Source organism: Varroa destructor, unplaced genomic scaffold, assembly GCF_002443255.2.
Source record: "Varroa destructor unplaced genomic scaffold, Vdes_3.0 BEIS01000003.1, whole genome shotgun sequence".
NCBI classification, from domain to species: Eukaryota; Metazoa; Arthropoda; class Arachnida; order Mesostigmata; family Varroidae; genus Varroa; species Varroa destructor.
In genome coordinates, this window is record NW_019211456.1 from 26,603,302 (window position 1) to 26,628,892 (window position 25,591).

General features: G+C 39.8%; 1 long non-coding RNA gene across 1 annotated transcript; it reads left to right on the plus strand.

Annotated features, from left to right (window-relative positions):
* Nucleotides 1-3,148: 3,148 nt before the first annotated feature.
* LOC111248173 (uncharacterized) lies at nt 3,149-7,042 on the plus strand. The gene is made up of 3 exons (XR_002672438.2): nt 3,149-3,451; nt 4,471-4,655; nt 6,914-7,042. It is a non-coding gene; the product is annotated as an uncharacterized LOC111248173 (long non-coding RNA).
* The last annotated feature ends 18,549 nt before the right edge of the window (nt 7,043-25,591 follow it).

A 25,591-nucleotide genomic window follows, 5' to 3' on the forward strand; every position in this document is an offset into this window, starting at 1 on the left:
ACTCCAAAATGCTTTCGTAGCTTCACGTTGATTAAGCAAGTGATCCAGTAACTAAGTTTATTTACATTTATTATGAGAGATTTGATAGTACTTGCAAGGCTGCTTCGCGGTTGTAACGCAGGCTACGGCTGGCAGAAAGCAACAGTCCTTCGGTTAAATAGTAATAATTATAAAAACTGTTTGTTTGGTAGACAATGCATGCGAAACATATCAAACGATAATGTACGCTACAAACTACTTGTATAATGAAAATAAATTATGTTGTGATTTGCTATAGTTATTAACTATTTCATACGAGTGTTAAAAGTAACTTTGTAAATAATTCTGGTTCTATGAACTTCATAAACCTGGCCTGCTGACGCTGAAATTCACTTCAAAAGAAGATGTCGCAGAGGACCTGGTAACATCTGCAATCCGATAATCACACACCGAGTCGGTACTCAATACTTGAAATGTTCATATCTATTTATTAAGCTACTAAACTTCGCGTTCGTTCTTTCTTTCTTTCTTAATTAATTAATTGACCCTTGAAGTCGTCGGATTGGGCTGATTTTTGACGGACTGCTAGAGCTTCATCCTGTCAAGCGTAACGAGCTGATTGGGCGAATAGTTTCGCCGGGAAGAGTTTGTTTTAGCGTCCCAGAGTAAGAAATGTTTACTTTGCAAACTATACGTTGTTTATAATGTCCGCCCCTTTTTGCGCAGGTTTTTTGCAGCACTTTTTATACATGCTTATAAGAAAGTTAGGTGGGCTATATTCTAGTAGGGCTTTCGTAGAAAAACATTTCCAATGACAAAATAGTAGCCGAACATTCGTATGGAGCTCTACACAGAATGGCTTGCTCCTGGAAAGCTCTTGCCGGGCTAAGTCGAAAAGCAATACGTAGAGTAGATATTTCAGCGGGAAAATGGTATAGTTAAAAACCCGATGAAAGGTTCGCCTTGACCATTTCCACGCAGGGGAGGCGGGGGTTGAAACTGCGTTTTAGGGGTCTCCTTTGAGTGCTTTTTTAAACCAGTTTGTAATAAAAAGTGTCTGTTAAAAAGTTGTATCATTTCTGATGCGGCAAACATTTCAGTGGAATTTTTTTTAAATATTCTTTCAGCGATTTATTGAAGAAAATACCCAAATACCAAAGCAAGAGCACATTGTTGACGCCGGCCCTTTACACTCCAATGGAGAGATTTTGAGCTCAACAAATTCAATAGATGTTCGTGTGCCTACCCTTAAGTCTTCGACTCAAAAATGCCGTTTGAAGGCCGAAAAACCTAACATTGTGCTTTATGCAAGGATGGTTTCCTTTGTAGTTAACCCACAATTTCGACTACCCGAATAAAAATACAATATCCCTACCCGATATTTTTGGGTGAAAATTGCGAAAACCCTATTGGTCGAATGGGTTGGCCTGCGTAACAGAGGAGTGATGAAACAGAACCAATATGTTAGTCGACTTTGTCAATCGTAACGTACATTAAAAATCGACCGAAGACCGATTTAAGTCATTTTTATCCCTCACATACCATCGAACGGCCGACCTCTTCACGTGCATCTTGGAAGTACAATAACCCAGTTATTGATCCCAAGCCATGAGAAAAAAACCTACCTGGTGTTTTAGAAAGCAGAGGACGTATTTGGTTCATTATTTTTAATCTATCCTTTTTCAATAGGTAAATAATTGTTTATTGAACTCAAATGTAATGTCAGCTAAGCCCAAGTAACACACATTTCTGAAAATGAGCTACTTAAGCTCAAAGATTTTTCAACTTTGACAGTACGCATTATTGTTACTATTATTACTCTTATTTCAGATAAAGTATATCAGTATTTCTATGCATTTAGATATGTAGAACTTACAATAGTTATAATGCGTAATTTCGAAGTATGCGAACAACCAATATTGTGCCCTACTGGGCGTAGGGTGTCGTACAGGGGGCAGTTGCATTTTTGCCCTACTTCTGAGCGATCTCCTAACTGTTGGATGCAATAACAGCTAGAAAAATCGTTAGAAAGGTTGAAGCTTTTCGTACCTGGCACTTTAGAGGCTCATCTAAGCGGTATGCCGGGTTGAGCCTCTCGTTCTGCCTAAGATGCAACACAGACCCTTTCTATTCTTAAACCTGTTCGACTTCGGTGCTCATCAATAACAAGAGCTCAATGCATCTACTAATAACAGTTTCTCCGACAACCCCCCAACCCAAGCAGAAGTCTTATAAGGAGACCGCATGTTCTTTGCATCTAATGTGTGCGCACCGTTTTCGATATTCATGATGCATATGGAAATTTTCAAACATTTCAAGCGTAAAAAAAAGTTAATTACTACACCTTCTACCGCTTGTCAAGGTTTAATAACAGCTTAATAGCCATTTACAACCCGATACCAGCTGCATAGGCAGAATTCAATAAAGGTGAAAGCTAAAAAGTACTGAATTTCACAAAAACATCATTCTACATCGATGAAGTCTAGGAATTGTCTATAAATTAAAACAGGTAGCGTGTTTAACCGCAAAACACAGGCACAACCATGTTTAAAAAAAAACTCATAAATAAATTAATTAGCAAGATCTGCCACAGGAAAGAAAAACTAAAATTACTGTTCATTTAAATGTTAGATGCAGAATGTATAGATATGTTTCTAGCGCATTGCATTAAGCTAGGTAACCGAGCTCTGAACGGTTTTTCATCATATTTCTGTTTTCCAAAATATCGTTGTTTGTTGCGCAAGTTTGTACCATCGTCGGTGTTGCAGTATTAACTAAAAAAAAACGTAGCCACAAGTCAAAGCTGTCAAGCTACAACCAGTCGCTACGGGCGCTCTATGAAACAAAGACTTAGACTATGTGAGTAAACAATGGGCAATATCTCGCAGAAATTTAGCCGTGTATTGCAAGTTGGTCTTATCGACTACGTATTTTACTCAACGATTGCTGAAACTTGAAAATCGATGCTTGCACTTAGGTCTTAGTAAATTTAGATTTAAAATGTCATAATTTTTTCTTAGAAGATTACTGCAAACGTGAGCAACTTCATAGATCAATCATTCTTAGCATTAAATCTGCAAAATATCGAGTCTGGCGTAAAATTGGGCATATTGATCGTATAAATATTATTCTATAGAGGTAAATATTTACATTTCGCCATACAAAACAACATTGTTCGACTTTCAGTCGTCGTATACAGACAACTCTGCCATAGGATAGCTTAAAAACTGATTTAATTCGCGCGCAGTTCTCTACTAGCCTGCAGAGGAACACTTCGTAGTAATATTTGGACCCTTTGTGCATCTTGATTCAATGTTACCTAATCGAAATTCAACTGATTCTCTCCTATTTAACACAGGGGGACGCCTATGACAGAAAGGGAAGGAAAAAGCGCCTAGCTTCTTTGTTGTCTGCTTGTAGATAAAGGGCAGGACGTCAGCCAGTGATCCGACCGGCGCTAGTACCCTGTAAAGTGAGTCAAAAACACTGCTTTTTTAACACAGTTTGGCTCTCCATGTCATTCATCCCACTGACGTTTTCTGTGCAAAAAGCAGGGAACGGTTTTCCTAATACTCGTATTTTTTTAAATTTATTCATTCCTATATGATTCTATTTCTCCCCATGTATGAAAAGCACCTTCAGTTGCCAGCCTCTCAATAGCCTCGTAGTACGGAAATGCTCTACGGAGCGTAAGAAGGCGTTTCGGAGGTTTATCCCGCCTGTGCTATATGGTACAGATACGTGCACTGGCATGTTTTGCTCTGCAAATCCATCAGAGCCGTTTTCCAGAGTGAGAGATGCTTAGATATCTAATTGGCAGAGGAAGCTGGGTCAAAGTCCGTTGAGCTTTCACCAACTTACACTGCATCTCGGAATTAAATCAAAGTATAAAGGTCATTGCCTGTGCTTTTCGTCTTTTTAGGCCATGTGCTCTCATGCGGTTCTTACGTTTTTTTGAGCACGACGTACTTGTGGCAGCAGTAAAAACGCTATGCCGGTAGAGCTATTTGCAGCGCTGGAAACAGTCGACGGATCAAAAAACTGAGAGAAAAGGCAAGGAAAAAAGGATACAAAGTGAAATAATTCATAGCAAAGCCAAGCTCTTCGCTGAAATGTCTGAGCGGGCTTGAAATTCTGGGAAAAGTATCCTCTCCTGCGGCCAGTGACGTTCCGGCTACTCCCATCGGCTGCCTCAGTTCCTGCCTCAGTCTTGTACGGATCCCATCCGATGCTGCTATGCTGCTGTCCCTTATTTCTCCCACTCTTCTGCTGCTGCTGCTACTACTGCGGCCTAGCCTCGTTTGTCACTGTTATGGTCAAAGCTGTTGTGGCAACGGTGGAGGGGGGACTCCTCCGGTGGTAGTGGGATCTTCATTGCTTTCTTCGTCCGCTCTGAACTCGGCTGATCCTTCTTTGAGTTGTCGGCCTTTATAGAACGAGTAGGGTACCGTAGAGAAACTAAGGACTGCAGTTACCTGTCTCTCGTTTCAGAGGCACGTTGCCTTCGCCATTCCCCTATTTCCCAAGCCGCAGCCCCTTGTGACGAAGCTCGTCTTGACATTCGGCTCAGCGAACGTCTCGTCTTCCCCTCCGGCACTAGTGAGACGCTGCTCCATGGTGCTGGCGGGGCGGCGACAACGAGCGATGGCAGGCGGGAATCCGTCACCTCATTGTTGGTGAGCGATTTATAGATGGTGCTCTAAGGAGAAGGTTTCCATTTTTTTTTTTGTTTACCATAAAGAATTGTAGAGCCGAGGCTATAGTCGGCTTCTGGTTATGCTTCATGTTTAGAAATGTAGCGGAATAATAGAAACCCTTACATTCGAATGTATTAGTTGTTGATCATCACAAATGCTGCACAAAAAGGTGACATGGGGGGCATAAACGTAGGAAACCTAAACGTAAGTATACTACAAGGTATTTATAAACGTTAAATAGGTGTAGAGATACCGGATACACGGTAGCTGTTTCTACATCTTTGAGAAGCACGTACATTTACTGGAATCGAATCCTGCACAGTGCAAAGAGAATGTTACGATTGTGTATGTATCGTGCTATACTTTACTTGTTACGTTCGCGCCCTGTTAACAAATGTGCTCGATCTCTTAGCGAGAAACGGCATAGAGTATCGCGTGAAAAAAATTTGTTTGTGTATGTTGCTATGTTGCTAACAACATACACCATAGTCTCTATTCAACATCTCACGTGTTTACATTCGGTTAACTCTAGATGAGCTTTTATCAAAACAATGAGCCGAAGTATATCTGTTATGTATCGATCCTTCAAGTTAGTACCTCTTTCGATTCAGGCGGAACGCGACGCGAGTTTCAAGACAGAGTAAAAGGTGTTGAAATGAGACGACTGCTATGAGTTGGGTTGGCTAATACCGTATTGTTAAATGTTAAAAATCTTTTTTTAAAGCAGATGAGATTTTCAGCAATAGTCAATTGTTTATTTATAACGCCTGCAAGGCAAACGTTATTACTAATTGTATCTAGTTCATATCAAAACAAACTATTTTTCATATGCCGAAACGATTATCTGCTTTGTAGTGCACTAGAAGAGAAATGAATAATGCAAAAAAAAAAAAAGAATTTTATCAATTAAGGTTAAGCAAAGACCACATCACAGTGTTACATGTACGCTAACATTAATAAATAATTAGAAGATATACATGGACAGAGTATTGGAACTTCACACGCATTTTCGCACTTCGACCAAAAGGAAGATTTGTATTACTAATCAGATAATAGTAAGTTACTAAGTAGTAGTATGGAGGTTATACCAAATTCTAAATACTGACAAATAGATTCTAAATTAATCGCGTACGTACGAATTAATTCGGTATCGCACTTGCAAATTTGTTAACAGCATAATTTATTATATTTCGTAGTTGTTGAATTGCAGAAAGTGTAGGTGAGGTTCGCTATGCTATGTCGTGCGTACATTTAACGTGACGACGCTATGCTTCGACGTGTAAGACGCGGATTACTTCGAATGATTTTGTATGCATTGAATCGAATTTTCGAAAATAATTCGAAATTTCATATCAATTTGTTACGGGCTCTTTACTTCCATTGTTAAATTTGTTTACTATATCCCATCATTAGCTAACGTTCATCATGTTCAGTGCCATGATTAAATAGATTTGTTGTTTTTGATCTTTGTTTGAAGAGTCCGCTTAATCTCATTCGTTCTTCACACGTCGGTACTTTACAGAACTAATTTTTATATAATGAATATATATAATTTAAAGCCTAGTGGATAGGACAGCGTGTGCAAGCAAACACAGGGGCCGATACGTTTCTCATAACGTAGAATAAATGTCTCTGATTTTCACAAAGTACGTAATTATTGCGATTTCGAGTTAGATTAGGGAAATCGCTAAGTAGTACATGTTCTCCATGATGTTCGTAAGAAACAAACTTCTCCGCAACTCTAATTGACTGAGTTATAACTATCAATTTTCAACAACACGTGGCTTTGTCGATAAGTTGAGTCTACTTCCGTCAGAATTAATGGCATAGATGTTTTTACTGTAATGTATCACAAACTCATATGTAAGATAGGTAGATTGATTTACGTTTAGTGATCTTTTGCAGTCTTTCTGTACTGATTAGAATAGAGCTCTACCAAAGACATCATAATCGATAACATCATTTTCCCAACTTTTTTTTGTTAGTATGGCCTACCGATACGATAATACTTTCTGCGGGCAGGCAGTAAGTGGCATATAGCACCAAGCCTTTCTACGCGGCTTCAACTTGGTTACAACTAAGAAGGTTTTAGTAGTTGAACCTTTTCTGTTTTATTTTCACGAAGGTTTTTGGCTTGCCTGCGGGGAATATAGGTCAAAACCTAGCATCAAACGTTTTCTACTTAGCAAACGCCTCTAATACTAATAAATGTTTCGTACTTGTCGAAATCTGCGCAGGTATGAAAAGAATTATCGAGAACAACAGTGAAAGATTCGATTGGCTTATTCTACTGTCTGGACAGAAGATCGTTCACTATAGAATCATATATAATCTTCACTTCGACAGACGATTACCTAACATGACAAGTGTGCTTTCACTCATTGAATTGTTGCTCGTTTAATTTGTAAATAGACTTATGTCTAATACGCATTCTGGAAGTAAGAAAATCAATTACTCTACGATAATTAAGGAACTTAGCTTCATAGGACTACTTCGAGACAGATATTAATATGGCTTCATTTACTGGGCCCAGGCTGGAATCAACCGTACATGAACAAAGTGATCTATGCTAGCTTCCAACATGTGACGTGCTTTTCCAATCTGTCTATTTTATCGTTAGTTCTATGATTTATTTTCGAGCTAGTAATGATTAAAGAAAACCGTATTCAAGTGTGACTAGCTAGCAACTTCTGAGCATATCATTTTTATGCACGGTAGATTGATAGTATGACATTTGGACAATAAGCTTCGGCGAAAAGCGCCGTATCGGCCATTCGATGATTAGGGAGAAAATCCGGTCGTATAAAAAGTACATGGGATTTGGGCGACTGGAAAAGAAATAAGGCGCGGATCTGAAGTCCAGATCCGGAAGAATTCACTGTTCGTGGAAGTGTTTGCTTACAAAGTTGATCCTATAAATAACACGAGAATTGCACACTTTCAAAAGCCAGCAGTGAAGAGATAATATTACACCATTAATACGCTCCTGTGGCAGTCTCGCATCCATTATGATGGAACAGTCTATGTTATTACAATGTTTTCACAATGAGGAAAGTAGTTGTGTTGAAAACGTTGTAGCTGTTAATATACCGTTCCGGCGTGCTTCCTACCACACCGTTTCTGTTCGGACCCATTTCAGTATTGACGTATATTTGATTGGCTATTCCACAGCGCTTGTTAGCTACGTACGTTCGTAACGTTGGCGGTATTCATTTAGCTTTCGTTTTCTTTCATAAAATCGTCAAACACGGGTAAACTATATTCCCCAGCTGTACAGTCTGTCCATCCTATTTTGTTATTACATTCGAAACATTCGATGTGACCTAGACCCAGTTGTTCGTCATGGGGGCTAAAGCTAAAAACTCTCTCAAGATGTTCCATACTTCTATATAGATTAATTTTCCGTTGCACAAATGCCCTCTTTTTTATATACCTGTTTAGGAAAAATACAGGCTATTGCCTCTGCACTACATACGAGTGACATAGTAAAGCCGATATGAAGACAGCGCCAGAAGAGTATTAGGAGAGATAAGGTAAAAAATATGTAACACTAACGTCGTATTTAAGTGAATATTTAAGCATGCTCTGCAAGAGTCTTCAACCGAACGCAGAACCCATTTAGCCGTTCAAAATAAGCGCATAATAAGGAACTTCGACACTGGTAGGATGGACAGACTGTACAGATGGGGAATATAGTTTACCCGTGTTTGACGACTTTATGAAAGAAAACGAAAGCTAAATGAATACCGCCAACGTTACGAACGTACGTAGCTAACAAGCGCTGTGGAATAGCCAATCAAATATACGTCAATACTGAAATGGGTCCGAACAGAAACGCCGGAACGGTATATTAACAGCTACGTTTTCAACACAACTACTTTCCTCATTGTGAAGACCGAATAGCGCAGGTCAGCTACCGATGCACACAGCATGGTCTATTTTGCCACCCGTTTCTGATTAAGAGCACCTGGCCGAAGGATGGGGGCTAGGAGCTCGTCTCTCCCAGCCGTTGCTGCCCACAGAAGCAACGTATGTAATACTATCAGAGTCGTCATGAAAGAAAATAGACGTAATTCCGAGACGCATCCCTGTTCCAGGCAACTCGGAAGAACGTATCGTTGTTTCTGGCACAGACGAAGTGATCGAAGGCTACGAGCTAAATGACAGTTTGTCCTTAGCGCCTAAATATGCTCCGCCTTACGCCGTTCGATGTACATACCTATGAGTGAGTGCGATGGGACGTTCCATCAACACAAAAGAGACGTTGTGAAAGAGCGATTGTTTAGAAAGTGTATAAAGTACATTGTGAAATGATGTACCGATTCAAAGTGTGCCAATGCAGCGCATGACTTTGGATCAGAACGGGTCCTGAGTACTTTGGGCCGATCGTTAAAGGCATATAATTTTGGTAAATTCATTTTTTTTTTACACATTAGATTTTCTCTAGAAGTTGATGCTTTCTGAAAGAATGAATTTGAAGAACTTACCAGCTGTGCTTGTAATAGCATCTGCGTCGAATATGTATAATTTTCAGCCTTCGATACAATAAAAAAGGTTGTGCGCAAAGCATTGCTTTCTGGAAGCGGTAGATGCGACAAAGGAAAGTTACAATTTAGGGCTCGTAATGATGAGCTTAATGGCCCTGGTGTGAAAACCTTTATTCTTTTATAAATTACATTACATAACAATTCGCTGGTTCCTGAGTAATCAACCGCAACTCGTACTGAGAACAACAGGTAGGGGATGGCCTATGACATCTTGGTATGTCACTGAAGTTAAAAAGGTTGAACATCTCTACTTGTTTTTGACCAGTTACAAAGAATGTAGGTATATTCATTAGCCATTGTGTACAGCAAACCTGTCAGCTGTTGAAGTGTCGTTGGACTTCGCCACTGCTAGAATGGCTATATCGGACAGACTGTACAGCTGAGGAATATAGTTAACCTGTATTCGACGATTTTATGCAAGAAATGTCTACAAATCAGTTGTCCATCGAAGACTAAAAAGTGATCCTTTTTGTCCTTAGGACAGTGTTCTCGATCGCGCTCATTTTTTTCACTTTCTCTGTTCTGTTCTAGTTGGCTGTCCATATATCTTCTCCATGGCTTGTGAAAATTGACCTCCACGTAACGTACCCCATTGAACGTAGATATGTTGAGACATATAACATTATTGTCCTAAAAAACGGATATTTCTTGTATTATTTTTTGTGGTTAAACTTAATTGTTACAGTTACCATGCGTTCTAACATCGCATCACATCCGTCAGTAGCTTGTATTGGTGCTGGCCTGTTATCAATGAAAGCGGCGCACACATATTTTCTGAAATTATAGGCCTTGTAATGTTCGTAGGCAACAAGGAAATTATAAAAGCAAGCAAGTATAAACGTCTATTATAAGTGAAAATTGATATTAGCTGCATTTAACGAGGGCCTGGTACTAATGCATGCCTCCGCTAGATGCAAAGGTACCTGCCCTTGAATTAGCGAAGTTTCTGCCTGTTTAATCTGGAAATTAACAATACATGAATGTCTAACAGAAAAGAGCAGCTAAGGCTTATCGTATAATTGGATAAATAAGGTCTATGGGTGAGATAAGGCAGATTGAGCCTACTTAAGACGGTGCGAGTGGGCGAGCAGAGATCCTCACATTACCAGCACTGCAATACCTAGTTTGCCTTATAGCTCCTGTCGCTGTTGTTACTATTACTTGTGCTTTTATAAAAGAATTCTCCAGTGGGACGCATCGTTTCCCTTAGCAAACGAGCACATCCGGGCCATCGCCTGCTGATCACTCAATCAGCAGACGCCGCGGGCATGTCCTCCGCAAGACCACCATGGTGAATAGATTTGAAAGAAAACAAGACACGTTAGTAACATCGATTTGACATAGCTGGGTGCTATCCGATCTTCATCCTCATTTTCGGTTTTTGTTTCTTCTAAAATTTTCGCGCACCATCTTAATTACGACAACGAACAAAGACATTCTCTTTGTACACTGCTCCACGAGCCGCTATTTCATAAGCAGTACTCGCAGGAAAAAGCAAAGAATGAGGCAGTCATTTTATTTGATTTTCCTTTATTTGGCGATTTCATATTTTGCAGCTTCCCGAGCCTAAAAAAGTCGAGATACTCTGAAACAAACTAACATTTATGTGATCAAATTGGTAACTAAATTGATAAGAAGAAGCGGCATAGTTTGGATGGTTATATGCATCTATCTACTAAAGTCTTTATTTACTATCTATTTAATGGATTAGGTGTTAGCCTCGACAGTTGCCTTTAGTGCCGTTGTATAGGTCTGTTGGTGAAATCTCAGGTAACAAAGTCCGTTTTTTTGAGCTGGATCTTCCCAACGATGCCATATCGGAGATGTGATTCCGAGGGCTTCTTTACATAATGAAGCTAGCCGAAAACTATAAAGAAAAAAAAGCCTAAAGACAGGCAGGACTAATTATAGGATGGATTACGTAGCTTATTCGTTGGCACAAAGCAAACAGAGCCTCACGTGTGAAAGGGTTTTACGGTTGAGCTACGATACCACGTTGCGCACAAGCAGTCCCTTTAAAGACGTCTGCTGGATTAGACGCCAGCTCGTCTGCTCAGCCACCTTTCAGCGACTCCCTAAGTGACTTTGTACTTTCTCGATTGCTATCTCCTTAGTAAATCGCTTTTAATTTCCTGACTGTATAATTGTACACCCCACGTCCAACGATTTTCAACGAAATACGGTCGAAACACTCCGATATGCATATGCAGTTTCTAGCTGACAATTACGTGATGTAAAATTACAACTTCCTTTTCTCTCTCTCTCTCTCTCTCTATCTATCTATCTATCTGATTGCGCGCGGATTATTGTCGTGGTTGAGCGTATCAAACTTCCGCCAATGACTAGATTCGAAGTAATTGCGCACCTTATAGAAAGTTCATAGTGGAAAACTGCTATTGATGTAAAGAATCTACGATAATACCTTTTTTACCTTGTTGTCTATCTTACGAACGCGTCACTGTTGTGTCTGCTTTAAAAGTTGACGGCGTATTACTTCCTTCGTAACCTTTAGACAACCTGCCAAAACTCTGTATATATTAAAAATCTGTTAAAATCGTGACTATGGTCACATCACACTCGCAATACAACTGCAAATCATCCCTAATTTGTATATTTATCCGTATCGTGGATGTTCCCGTACACAAAGTGACCGAAAATTATTGGTCTGAGTAATCGTGGAAATTCTTACGCTTGTTAACTTCAGCTTAGCATTTAATAACTTGGCCATTGATGTGGTAACTTAGAGACTATTACATTACTATAAATTAATATGCAGTGTTAATGTAAAGCCATGTTTGGCAGAAAGTGAAGCACGAAGTACCTTTACGGTTGATTGCCAAAAGTTAACCGAGATGATTTAGTTAATACGAATGAATAAATTGCTTAAGTTAATTAAGCGAGTTAGACTAAATGTTTTGAGTACAGTTCGGTACTACCGCTAACATTGCTTCAAGCGACTGATACTGGGTCGGCTGGCCTCCCTCTAGCACGAAACCCGTCTATGCCCCCTTTCAAACCTAGACCATTTCACGTGTTCCTCAGCAAGGTCGGCAGACTCGTTGTTGTCACTGCACTATCCCATGGCGACATGCACGAGAGTCTGAAGCATCTCTATCCCCCACAGGCAATCAATCGTTTCGCACTTCGCAGCGTTCGCTTTTCGAGATAAAAAGTAAAATATTAAATGTCTTTTAGAACTGAACATGAGATAATGAGACGGTAGTGGTTAAAACGGTGTATCGCCTAATCTAATGTAGGACTTAATTGCCTTTTCTATCGTCTGAGTTGTCACTGGAAAAGCAAAGTGTGTCTATGCCTTAATTCGAGCCTGGGTGTACTTCTACACCTTTTGGGTAAGGAAATATGTTATCATTGCATTATCGCAAAGACCAATTCTTATCATTACAATCAAGGCTCATTGAGACTAATTTTTAGTACCTTCATAATGTGAAAAATCCCATAACATTTAGAGAGTGTACCTTTGTCTTAAAATTAACTTCACTGCGGTATAGGCATTTTCTGGTCTGGATCAATTTATATATTAAAACAAATTTCACGCGTATATTAGGTCTGCTCCTCTCTGGGTTGGCAGATACTCACGAAGTATTTGCGATATGCCACCAACTGGCTAGTTAACAACGCAATAGATACCTTATTTTTCCTCGTTTGTTTTTTGGAGAAGCAAAATGCCACTTAGTTCTCAAGCTGTTTACGACACACAAAATCGGAAGGTCTGGCTATTTGGCGATAATGCTTCTTATCGTTAAACACGGTTCTTTTGTAGAGCAGCATCAGACCGCCAACTGTAATATAGTATATATCATTAAATATTTATGAGGTGAATTTAAGTACCGCAATTTTTTCCTTATCAATCTTTCGTATTACGCTAAAAATAAATAGAATACAGAAATAAAAAGCGCTTCATGCAAAAAAGCTGTTTGGACTTATATATATATAGTTAATAGGGAATTGAATACAAATTATGGCTCTGTTTACTAATTGGCAGACCAGCGCCGACCAGCAATCATATTTTAAATAAACTGGACTTACGTGTGTACGTATAACTTGTTGAAAACTCAGTAAATGAACATGGTGACTAAGTTTCCAATCAATTAAACTTTATTTATTCATTTTTGCTGGTAATGATCAAAAACTTCGTATCTACAAGTTAGCAACACAGCGTCCCAGTATCAAGGAGACTATATAGAACCATTTAAAACATTTTACGTCCTGCTAACTATACGAGTTTTGTTAAGTTCATAAAATTAAATGATTTGCCAGATATCTTAAAAGTGGTATTAGAGGGCAACGAATGGTATATCTATCTCAATTTCTTTCGCATCCGGGGCACCGATATGCATCGTAGGATTCATGAAAACTTGCTTTCGTACCAAGTCTGTTGTGGAACTCATGTATGGCAAAGCGAATATTGACATGGCTGCTCACTCGGTGTATCTTTTCCTCTCGTATTTCCCAGTCGCACCGAAGACACCGAAGAAATTCCCACCAATATTTGTGAATTTTTTCTCCCAGTTTCTAAGGTTCGTTTTGAAGACTCGTCTGGCTTGTTGGGAGCTTAAGGCGATGATGTAGGTTTTCTGACAGCAGCAACATGCCAGTTAGGAGATACGCGATGCGATTTCGAGTCACTATATGTGGTCCCAGCTTCTTTTTGGGGACGCTTCGACATGATTTACTTGTTCACGACTTTCCTCTGCAAGATCTTGCTAAATGATGGATGTTCCGTACGTTGCTGTGAGGTGGAACACGATGAGGGCAAGCGATGAGGCGTTATAATTGCTAATTCGGCCTTCCTGCACATTTCAGCAACATGCGCAGCGAAGGCGGAAAAGAACAATTCCAAGTACGGAAAGCGGCTTACATGAACGAAACGCAACCTGCTAAGCTGTCAGTGGCCGCTCTTCCGTCTCCTATTCTTAACCTCTAAATCAAATTTACGATCAGTTCCAAATACCTAACTACGTCGGGAAGCCAAGCTAGAGCTTGTTGCGTTTGAAACATGTTCGACCCGTATACAGTTAAATCGTTTGCATACAAACTGACTTCAGTCGATTTCTTCGACCTTCTTAGTTGATCAGGAAGACTCTTTAGCAAGATGGGCAATAAAAGTGGACCTAATTTCTCTAAGCCAGGCTAGTTGTCTGTGCGAAAGGCATAAGTTCGGCCACTGAACCGTCGATGCTTACTCTGTGTTCCTCTATGGTCGTAGTTAGAAGGCTATCCTTGTCCTTAACCGTCGAATAAGGCTGCCTTAAAGTCGACAAACAGTGGGTATAGCGAATTACGCGGCGTGGCCATTGGGATTCTACACGCTGTTCCTGTGGAACGTTCTCTCCGGATCCCTTAATGTCCCACTGAGATAATATTTACGCTTTTTAAATAGCTGAGCAGTCTCTTAGCCAGCAAGCCAGAGAACAGCTTATAAGAGACACTTTGCTTCAATGTTCCTCGCCATAATGATGACACGCTTGGGTCTTTAGGGAGAGCTAACAAAAGAAACATGGTGATCAGTAGATTACTGAGACATGTTGAGCATTGCAGTTCATCGAATATCTTTCTCAAAGTGGCTTTAGCCATTGTGCTTGTTAACAATGAAGTCCATTACGAAATACATATTTTTAAAAATATATCATATTAAATATATAGTGGGCAGCCACAGAAGATTGGCTTCTTAAGCCAAAACTAATATTTTTATACCATTATTGTGGAACTTCTGTAGTTTCAGTGACAACTTCCGTAATGAAAAAAAAGTGTAAAAATGATTTTCAGATACCTCTGTTGGGACCAAATGAGCAAATTCTGTATAAATCCAAACAGGTGGCAGGCTTATGGGGCGAAATCCGGGCTATAAAGCGGATGCATTAAATTTTCTTATTCAAGTTCTGCCAGTCTTTATTTTTGTAGCCAAGGATGTATGTAATCCGGTTTTATTATGGTGTGAGCGTGCGCCTTTTCGATTCACTAGTCCCAATCAATTTTTTTTTTCAATGGCCTACTTAGTGTTGTCAGTTACTGATCGCAGAAATTCGAATCGACCGTTTTGCTAGACGGCAGCGACCCATAATGCACGATCCTACCAGATACATCGTATTCACTTCTTTGATGTCCATCCGAGCCTCGCCACAAACTGTCGAGCTTTTCTTCGCTTTCACCATGACGATTGTCCGCACATTATTGTCTAATGTGATTCTGTTTTTCATTACCCGGGTTCAACTGTTTTTAGATGGCCCAATTTCGTTGCAGTTCTGCAGAGTTTTGTAGATGAAAATGCGTTGGATAAACTTTTTGCCGTCAATTCGTATGGCTCCTACCTTAGCCAGTTTTTTTTTTTCAAAAGATTTACTGCTTTTCAGTGATGAATCTCTAGTTCCTTGGCGACGTCGTGAAGGAAAGCGATGGAACCAACATCGGGTTACTTTTTCTCATTTGACAAACATTTTTTACGAGCTTGGGCAGCTTTTGGTCACTATCGTAGTAAAACTATAACAAAAAAAAGACATTTTTACGATTTAAGATTCCAAGAACTTTTCAACAACTTCAGCACACCGACTATATCTCTAGCACTAACGTCAATCCGATGCAACTCATAGTACTTGAGATATGTGAATCTACTGCCATCTGGGTAGCGTCAGTCCTTTCTCAACCACCCTATATGACAATTGGCGCTCATATATATATATATATAAAGCCAACATGTTAAGGTATCACCTTAAATCATACCGGAAGACTCAATCAGGTATGTTTCGACTATAGATCTTCCTAAGCAAATTGACTTTAGAGACCACACAGATGTGTATGAGTGCTCAAGAGAAGAACAGTTCAAGGTTACAAATATGTTTACGTATAGACGGGCCCCGTCTGAGGAACGCTGTATGCTGTAAAAGCGTCTAACGGCTAAAAGGTTCCCTCGGCCAGCATCTTCGACATTCTCTATTCTGGTCCCGTTCTTCGTAAAAATTTACGTAGTTTCTAAATACATCATACGGACGCTTTGTACTTAAGCCAAAATGACTTCTGCTTTGCCGAAATGCTGGATGGTGGCTTGCTGTCCTAGTGACTAGGACCATATTAAATGGCACTTAATGAAAATGAAGGAACTTCATTTCATCCTCTGAGAATCAACTATACGATACGTTTTTTTTTTCTTACCAAATGAGTTTTGTATGAATACAGGTTACATAGCTCCGGCTTCTACAAACGTTTCCCTCTGAAAGGTACTACCACATGTTCGCACCATTCCAAACACTAACCAGAAGGCGTCGAGCAAGAACATACCCCCAATGTCATTAGCCTCATAAAATCTCGTTCCACTTAAAGGGTGATTTACATAGACATTAAGTTTGTACGAAATACGCAAAATAACGAGAACAAAAATGGCAAAAGAAGAGGTAAGCGTTTCATCACGTTCGGACAAAATTAGACGCTTGTTTGGTCGCCAGACATCTTTACAAACCGAAACGAATGCAGGAGCAGAATTGCTGCAAGAAACTGGACCAATTACCCGTTGTTTGAATCCGCTTATTGGTTGTGGTTTACTAGCAACAATACGCATAAAGAATGGCGTAGGTCTCCCACTGCGGAACAACGAGAAAAAGATATAGAACGGATATGGAAAATAAGGCCATTTTATATCGAATTTCGATATCCCTTTTAAAGGTGCGTGTGTAGAAAAACAAAGGACTTTTTTCGGAGTCTGTCCACGCTGAACAGATTGGTGGGTAGAGGCTTTCCTTTGGTCTCATTCCGAGCTCATCTAAGTAGAGTAAGTTATTTGATATTGGATAGGCATCAGTCGAACTGTAATCGGAAACTGTCGAAGCTTCAGTTAGGTCCACCCCCAGGCTCGTCGCTGCAATCGTGCCTTAAGCCGGAGCAAGCCCACTGAAGACCTGATTCTCGAAAGGCTTCGAAAATTTCGACAGCTTTTTAAATCAAACATCTTACATGTAAAACGAGTATGTCAAAAGCAGTCTGGAATTGAGGGGTTTATTAGCATACATGTAGTGCTCTTACAAGTCTAACATCGAACGGAATAAAGGAAACTTTTAAGCGTCGTTGTTATTTTTACTATCAAAGATATTGAGGGACGTCCTTTTTCATCTAGGGATATTTCAGTACGGAATATATCGTGCGATTTACTAACACACGCGCCTTTTTAAGTTCACTCGATTAAATATTGTCCTCACAATGCTTTGTTTTAGTCAACACTGTAACAGATGTCTATGTGTTTAACAACGATGTAAAACTAAGATGGAGGATGCTTATTCGGAAAGATGCCAGAGTGAATAGCATTAAATTGTAAACAGTTTATATGGGTATCCGCCAGAGTCACAAATGGGCGCTGGGATGAAATGAAACGTTTCGGTCCGAACGAACACAAATCAATATATCTTAATCATAACATATAAAATTAGCTAATATCAATTCATTAGCTCTTAAGCTAATTTTTAAACAATTCTAAATTGAGCTTATTATCGAAAAGATACTATCTTATGACGTCAATGAAACTATTGTGCTTTTACTCTATCTAGAGTTACTAAGTATCGCTTAGGGGACCCTCGAGGATATACTACAAATCTGAGTAAAATTTAAAGAACCATTTTGCACCACTTGATGCGCCACGTTTTGTCGCGATAGTCCGCGATAGCAAGGCTCAAAGCGGAGGTAGAAACGTAAACCGAGTCACCATAGTTTAAGATCTGCCCACGACCCTTTTTCACTCCGGCATATAGCACACCTGAAAATTCGTACTCGAAACTCTATGTTGAGACGTTAAGACTTAACTTCGGTTCCTGATGAAACTCAAGTTAGATCTTAACACTGTAATTACTAACGCTAGCTAGGTAAGGTTCAATTACACGATAAAGCATATGTTTCACATGCAAAACCTCGCGTATTAACGTATACATTACGAAAAAATATACACTCTGAGCTTTTATTTAGGTCTACTCACCTAGAGCCAATGTGGTTGGTTTCAGTTCTCTGTACAATTGACCAGTCAGAATATGAAGCCCTGAAAACGAAAACGTTTCATTTACATGTGGATACACCGACAACTATAGCAATAGTGAGCGATTCTAATTGCTACTTTCTATACCGAAATAATATAGGTGATCGAACTCGATTGAAGTAGATTTTGCTTTCTATAAACCTAATCTCCATAGGCTTCACGTAATGAGTTGTCATCGTTGATCTACGGTTTTAAAAATTTGAGGCGTAAAAGTTCCAGCAATTATAGCTCTGAACGTGGAAAAACTTGCACTCACTAGTTAAATAGTTATTGTAAAGTTGAATTTCAATCAAACCTTTGCTGACATTTTGCTATGCATCGCGTCTACTAGAAATCGTTTATCGTAGTGAAGATGTCACTTCGTATGGTACAATAGTGAGTGCATACGATCTATCTGTGTAAGAACGAAGATCAACTATGAGCAAACAGAGGCAATTGCAACGCAATATATTACGCTGGGTTGCCTGTTGCTTGCGTATATAGCATTTTAAGGGTTTGTGCATATGATATTTTGTCGATATCTCTGTTTCTTGTGTTTAGTTCACTTGCCCAGATCGTCGGATAGTTGAAGAGGGCAAAGGTCAGATAATTGAACATTACTTTTATATTGATGTCTACTAAGTGGCTCGAAATACTCCTGTGAAGTGAAGCAACAGTTGTTAATGGCACGTTTCTTTGGTTACCATAGCCTCTTCTAGTAGCAGAAAATCCAAAGATGCATAGGCTCTAACCAATGTCCACCAGTTTATCGCTGTTTACCGGTCTATTATTCCATCGTCAACGGAATTAAACGAAGGAGCCCCTTACTTGCGTGTAAGAAATTCGTCCTGACTTCATTAAAACGTGCCTACGAACTTTTCAACCTTGACCTTTACATTTGAGTTGGTCCATTATGATTTTCAGCATATGAAAATAGTCTAATTCTAAACTTCACTTACTAGTACGCAAGCCGATTCATAATGATAAACAAAATAGTTAAGATTCTATGAAATGTAGCCTACATATACGTCGACCTGTGCCTCAAGCACTCAAGTATTCCACTATGACATAGAGAAGCACAAATACGCTGCCCATACCTTATAAAGAGCACAGTATTCGTATGTTTTGCCCACCAGCAAGATCAAAGTCGATTCTTAGTAAAGGCTTATTCAGCATTGATCAGGCACTAATGAAAGTTATCCTTCCGATAGTCGTACCTTTGAAGCATTTAGCATAATTCTGTGAGACGGTCGCACGTGTACGGACCTCTCAAACACTAATCGTGCAGACGACAAAACAACGCGTCGTAAATAGCAAATGAAGTCCCATTTTTTGAAACGAATTAAAACAACAACAAGGACGGTACTATACCCACTTCTACAGCACCAAACGTTATTTTTCTCTTTTCTTTGCTTAGCCCTTAAGATGCACATATTCATCGACATACAGAACAGATCATAGCTCTCGGAAAGCTCACCTACTTTCTTTTCGCAATATCGGGGTTTCGATACGACCATCGCCTTCTTTTTGCTTGCGGTATCTTTTTCTGTTTTAGAAACAGCAATTTTCACGGTTAACATTTCCCTGTCCTGGCACTTCAAGGGGAACTATCCCTATGCGAGTCAGCGACAACCGGGCAATTTTTGTCTCTCTTTCTTTCATAACGAGAGCCGATCTGTCGCTTTTTGGCGTCAGCAGAGAGAGAATCTGATCCAAATCCGTCTCTCAGTCGACGGCCTCTGATCATCAGTCGCTTTGTTTTACTGCGATACGAGCTTCTTCCGGCCATCTGTTTTCCATTCCTCAACAATCAGCTGGAGTGTTCGTGTCCATTTATCACATTTGAGTGAGGCATAATATATAACCTAGTCAAGCAGCAACAGCAGTAACCCCCCACCGGATGTACTAAGAGCAACTAATGTCGATGCATTTTACTCGAAATGATGTCGAAGTTGTTCCACAGCATTAACATGTCTGTTCGAGCCCTAACGGAAGTTTTCTGAGATTACACGAGACCTGTACGTAGTATACGCCCCCGTTAGCATCTCTGCAAGAAGGACATATGGGAGCTAACAGGTTCGTTTTGGTCCTTCTCCGTTACTTCGACCGAGTTAAGCAGAGTATATCGTATAAGACGCTGTTTTATTTCAATTAAAGATATCGATTCTCATCGAACTACTTGCTTCGACTATTTGTCTCGATGTCTATTCAGGCGCTATAGAAGCTGTGTTCAAGTCGATGGTGTCGTGCCCAGATGCTTTGTAGCTATCTTCCACACCTGCCGCCTTCAGCGTGCATCAACGCATACAATGATGAAATCCATACCCGCTAACATAACATCAATGATCGATTGCCTATCCCCGCAATGGTCAATAGTCCGATTCTGTTTTTTTTTTTAGCAGTATCACATTCTTCCAGGGCCCTTAGCTATATGCCTGCACAGTGGGCAACATATCCGTTTCAGTGTTTCGTTAGCTGGGTCTATGGCCTTACAAGCTGTGCGGCCCGTACTCAATGTACGAGACAAATCTTGTTTCAAACAAACGTAAATGTTTTTCGCCCTACACGTCCTCTTCGCTTAGCTAAAAAAGAGAGTCCTAGAAAAAAGGCGTTTCAGGGAGAAGTGCTGCTAAAGGACATCGCCTTGCTACAAGATCGTTGCCCCCTTGCGAGGTGAGTTACGACGTTAAGGTGAAATCCCTGTTCCACTTTCTCTGTTCGACCTCAGCTTCAGCTTTATCTCATACGGAATCACCACAACGAAGTTGCCCCTGTCGCTATCGCGATGTGTTTCACTGACCCCACTAGTAAAACAGGGCGCTCCGGAGTCGAAAGTAGCCGCATTATTTCTATGGCATGCATAACTCACACCTGCGGCCACTCTTGTTCCTTTGCTGCAGTGGCAATAATAGCGACGACGAAGAACAGCATTTAACGGTATTATTGATATTATTGCGTTGCCGTGTTTCTGAGCCTGCTCAGGCAGCCCTTTCTGCTGTTGTTCTCCGATTCTATTACAATCAGTACATGACAATGCGTCACGTTGTTACTCGCACACGAAAACTGGCACGGAAAATTCCTGGGCGTGACGCAGCAGCCGAAAGGTACCTGCTCCTGCGTAGGACGGCTTCTGCGCGTCGAGTTACAGCGAAACAATTTTCATGGACCTATTGCCGCTAACTGATGGCTGGTCCTTGAGACATATCAGCAGATGTCTTTCGAAGTTGAAGCGTAGCGTAACATACAAGGTCCAAAGTGGCCCCCCGCTAGCTCCAGTGTAAGTTGCGCGTGATCAATAACTAGTCACTTTATCATCTGATGCTGATAATATTTCCGATGATAAGGATACTACTAACTGCGTTATATGACGTTTAAATAATGATCGTGGGTACAACGTACAAAGGTAATTTGACTAATATCGACTTATTTCTCATAAGAAAATTAATAGTACAGTTAATTGTTTGTCACGTCTCTCAAGCAATGAAACCTTTAGGCGAGGGGTGTCATCGCAGCAAATAGTGGATATGACCTTCTCGTCTGGACCCAACGGTTATTCTGTTCCGTCGAAGGCTGCGAACGAGTGGCAGCGGAACGCCAAGCAAACCTGATGCACCGACAACAAAAAGGGATTTATTCCTATAGGCAGAAGGTAAGCATATTAGTGATGAAAACGTGCTAACAGCGGACGATTTCATGTGAGTGACAACCTTATACATACTTCAACAGGTTGTGGCCATAAGGAGGTCGCATTATGAGGCGCAACACAATTTTCGCTCCTTTTTGCGAATATCATAAAATCATTCGTTTTAATGTGCTCATATCACTGAATTTCTGCACAAACAGTGTATTACAGTTTAATAGAAAATGAAATAATAAGATGCTTTATAACCAGTGACACTGTAATGGTATTTAATTTGATATACATGAATGTGTGTTTCGCTCACCAACTATCGTTTTTATATCCAATGCATCACAAGCGCAGACATACAAGTACAGTTATAGCGTGCAAAGGAAGCCTCAAATAAAAAGAAGGCCTATCCAGTTGTTATTGTACCAACAATGTGTCTACAATGGCCTACTAGGCTAATGAGGCAATGATTTTGAATTAGAGAATTAGCAATCCGCGAGACCGCATATTTGATCCAAGCCATAAACGAACTTCTCACGTCAAGCCACTGTTAAGCTATAGTGACCTAAAAAGCGTCGCGAAGCGACAAGATCTCTCAATTGACTGTAATAAAAGAGCAGTGAAAATACCGCTCTTTTAAGTTAACGTTGTCTCCAAACTTCGTCAACTGTATGTGGTACAGTAACTCTGAAATAATTAATAGCAGCTGTACGCATTAAAAGGTGAAGTCCGATCCAGGTGGGTTGTTCCTTTCTGTCGTCTTTTATATGCGAGCAAGTTAACCTTTATTCAATCTAAGTTAAATATAATAATGAATTCAATAACATAATATCGTTATCAACGACATATATACTGTTATAAAAAGTTCTTCAATATTACTCCGTAAACCCACCATGGGTCCTCTTCACCCTTTTGTCTTGACCTATGACGTTGTTTTGATGTTGCCCACCAGGAAGATATCAAGAGGGTATTTATTAATTTTCTTCACAGTTCCTCGAAGAAACTTATTCATAAAAGAGTCACATGTCTGGACACAATATGCAGGCGGCTGTTTGCGACTAACGTTGAACAAAAGATTTTAAAATAAAATACTCGAAAGCGTCGAGTACTATAGTTTTAGCGACAAACGATTCTCGCGAGGCTCCAAAACGATACTGTGAAATTCCAACACAAAAAAATATACGCATTTTTTTAAGTTATCCCTGTCCTGTCTGCCAAAAATAAAGGTCAAAAATACTATTTAAAGTAGTAACTAACGCACAGCATGGTTCACACGAAAATTGAATCATTACATTGAGTACTATGTCGAATAGAGGCCGGTTTGTCTCCAATTTGTGTTTACCTTCACTTACGAACAGCGACAAACCTCTTCGGTTGTTACAGTCGACAGGAACAAACGCGTGTTAAAAATGTAATTTTACGAAAGACTGTGAGTGAGTGCACTTTGCAAGTTATAGAGCTAAACAATAAATGACTCACGAATGAAACGCCGCCGCAGGGTCTAGCTTACGTCAGGGTTTCAAAGCGAACGTATTGTAAATGTGTGGCTTAAACAAATTCTAGTGATAAAGACATGTGTAAAGTTACCATTACATCGATGCTCCTGCTTGCGGTCCTAATAAAACGAACGTTCGAATTATAACTACACGCGAGCCGGCGTGTGTTACAGGAAGTTTGTTACAACGTAGGCTCTACCCATATAAACTTTGAACGTTAAAGGTAAATTGTGGGGTACGGTAAAGCTCAATTTTTTTTCTACTTTTCCACGTGCAATAATTTTTAAATAACATAATAGCTCGATGAAGAACCTCGAAACAAAATTTATTTACAGTAGTACATTGAAGCTTTCTTCAAAGCCGAGGTCTTCTCGTGCATTGTTGTTGATTTCCGAAACACTCCCAGGCCAGGAACATATATCAGAGAGACAAAGTCCTTATTCACTTTGTACTTGCGCATATTACCATAACATGTTCGAGGCTTTACGCCAGATGGATGCTGACTGTTTTGTCAGAGCCACTCTACATTATGTAATTCCTAAAACGCCGTTGGCTCAGATCGTTGCAGGTGACAATATATTTACTGTCCCTAAATCTAGTGAATCACCTTAGCGGTTTCCGGTTCTACAACTGCGTGGTTGTAATCAGTTAGGTGCTTTTTCTCGTAGTAGTCGTTTTAATTATTCCTCTGCCTCGTGGCCTTATCTTGCCAAAGGCCTTACATTTGTCTTGTTCCGCTTTTTTGTGCCATTGTTACCATAGGAACTTTTTTGGGACATACATTTAACTTTGCGGTCTGTTTTGTACTCAGTATAGATTTCTCGGATCCATTTAGCTTTACTCATTATTCTGGTCGACAAATTAAAGCCATAACGCTAACTCTGTTCGCTAGGAACCAGGTTCGAAGTATGGAAATTCGAAATATGGAGTCATCTATATAATAGTAATTACATTTTTAAAACAACAGATATAAATAGTGACGCAACCTTTATCTCTCTCGATATATGCTCTAAAGCATCTTCTATGCTAAGTATTTCTGGATTTACATTTGCATACACCATAAATTAACCAGCAAAAGTTTCGATGATAACTGTGCTCCATGAACTGCTAAATAATATAGGATTGTTTCTTTCAGGTCTAATAGCGTGTTGATGTTACAGACCATTTGAGAAAACGTACTTAGGAGAAATCTTAACTAATTTCATGCAAAATCAATGTTCTAGATGGACTTGTTCTTTTGTTTTGGAAAGAAGACCTTACATCTTCTTCTAGCAAAATGACAGGCTTTGTTCCTTAAGAATGGAGGGTAGGTCAACTATTGCACCGTTAGAATCGGAATTGGATGGGCCCTCGTACCTTCCGTCTCACCAATCGCTCACTGACTGCGTGCCTTTATGGTCTTTGTACGGCACTTCCCCAGGTGGATTTTCGTGCCTCGATGATTTGCTCTGTCAATAGTCTTCTAAACTGGACATCTGGGTTGCCGACGATAGACCTACCTTTCACGGGATGTCCATATTTATGGCACTCTTTATAAACTGCGTACAATGTAGATATGGTATCCGACTGAAAAATTCGTGTTCCGACAAGTAACGGTCTCCTATGCGTATTAAATTGAAGGGTGCAAAAAAATAAGTGGTTAGGAAAGGATGGTTTCGGAAAGAAAGGAAACTAATGGTTTCCATTCTAAAACAGAAAGTCAACCCAGTTGAAGCCAATTACTCGTCTACTCGACTAAAAGTGCAAACGTTTTTTATTAATTCTTAGCCCATATACAACAGACTAGTTTTCTTCTAGATCCAGTTATCGTTGGGTTTAGATCTATACAATATATATATATATATATATATATTTGTTGTACATCTAATGATCTGTCTAGCGTTGTACTGTAACTTTCTTTCATATTTTCAGATATAGCCAAATTGGTAAACAGCAACATAAGTATATTTCTAGATAATTTAGCGTAGATTTGTTGGCCCTTCTTTTTCGGCTGATAGACGTGTGAAAGACATGACACAGTGATGCCGGAACCTTTTTTAGTAATACAAGTTTCAAAATTACAGGCCTAGGTAAAATCGAAGCACCAGCTAGAGCGGCTTCAATTTATGGGTCGTACGTGACCTTTTCAGAAGAGCGCCTGACCATAGTCGGACCTTGATACTCTGCTTGTTTAATTATACAAGACTCGCCATAATAAAGCAATTATACTTGCAAGCAAAACGTACAATTTTCGC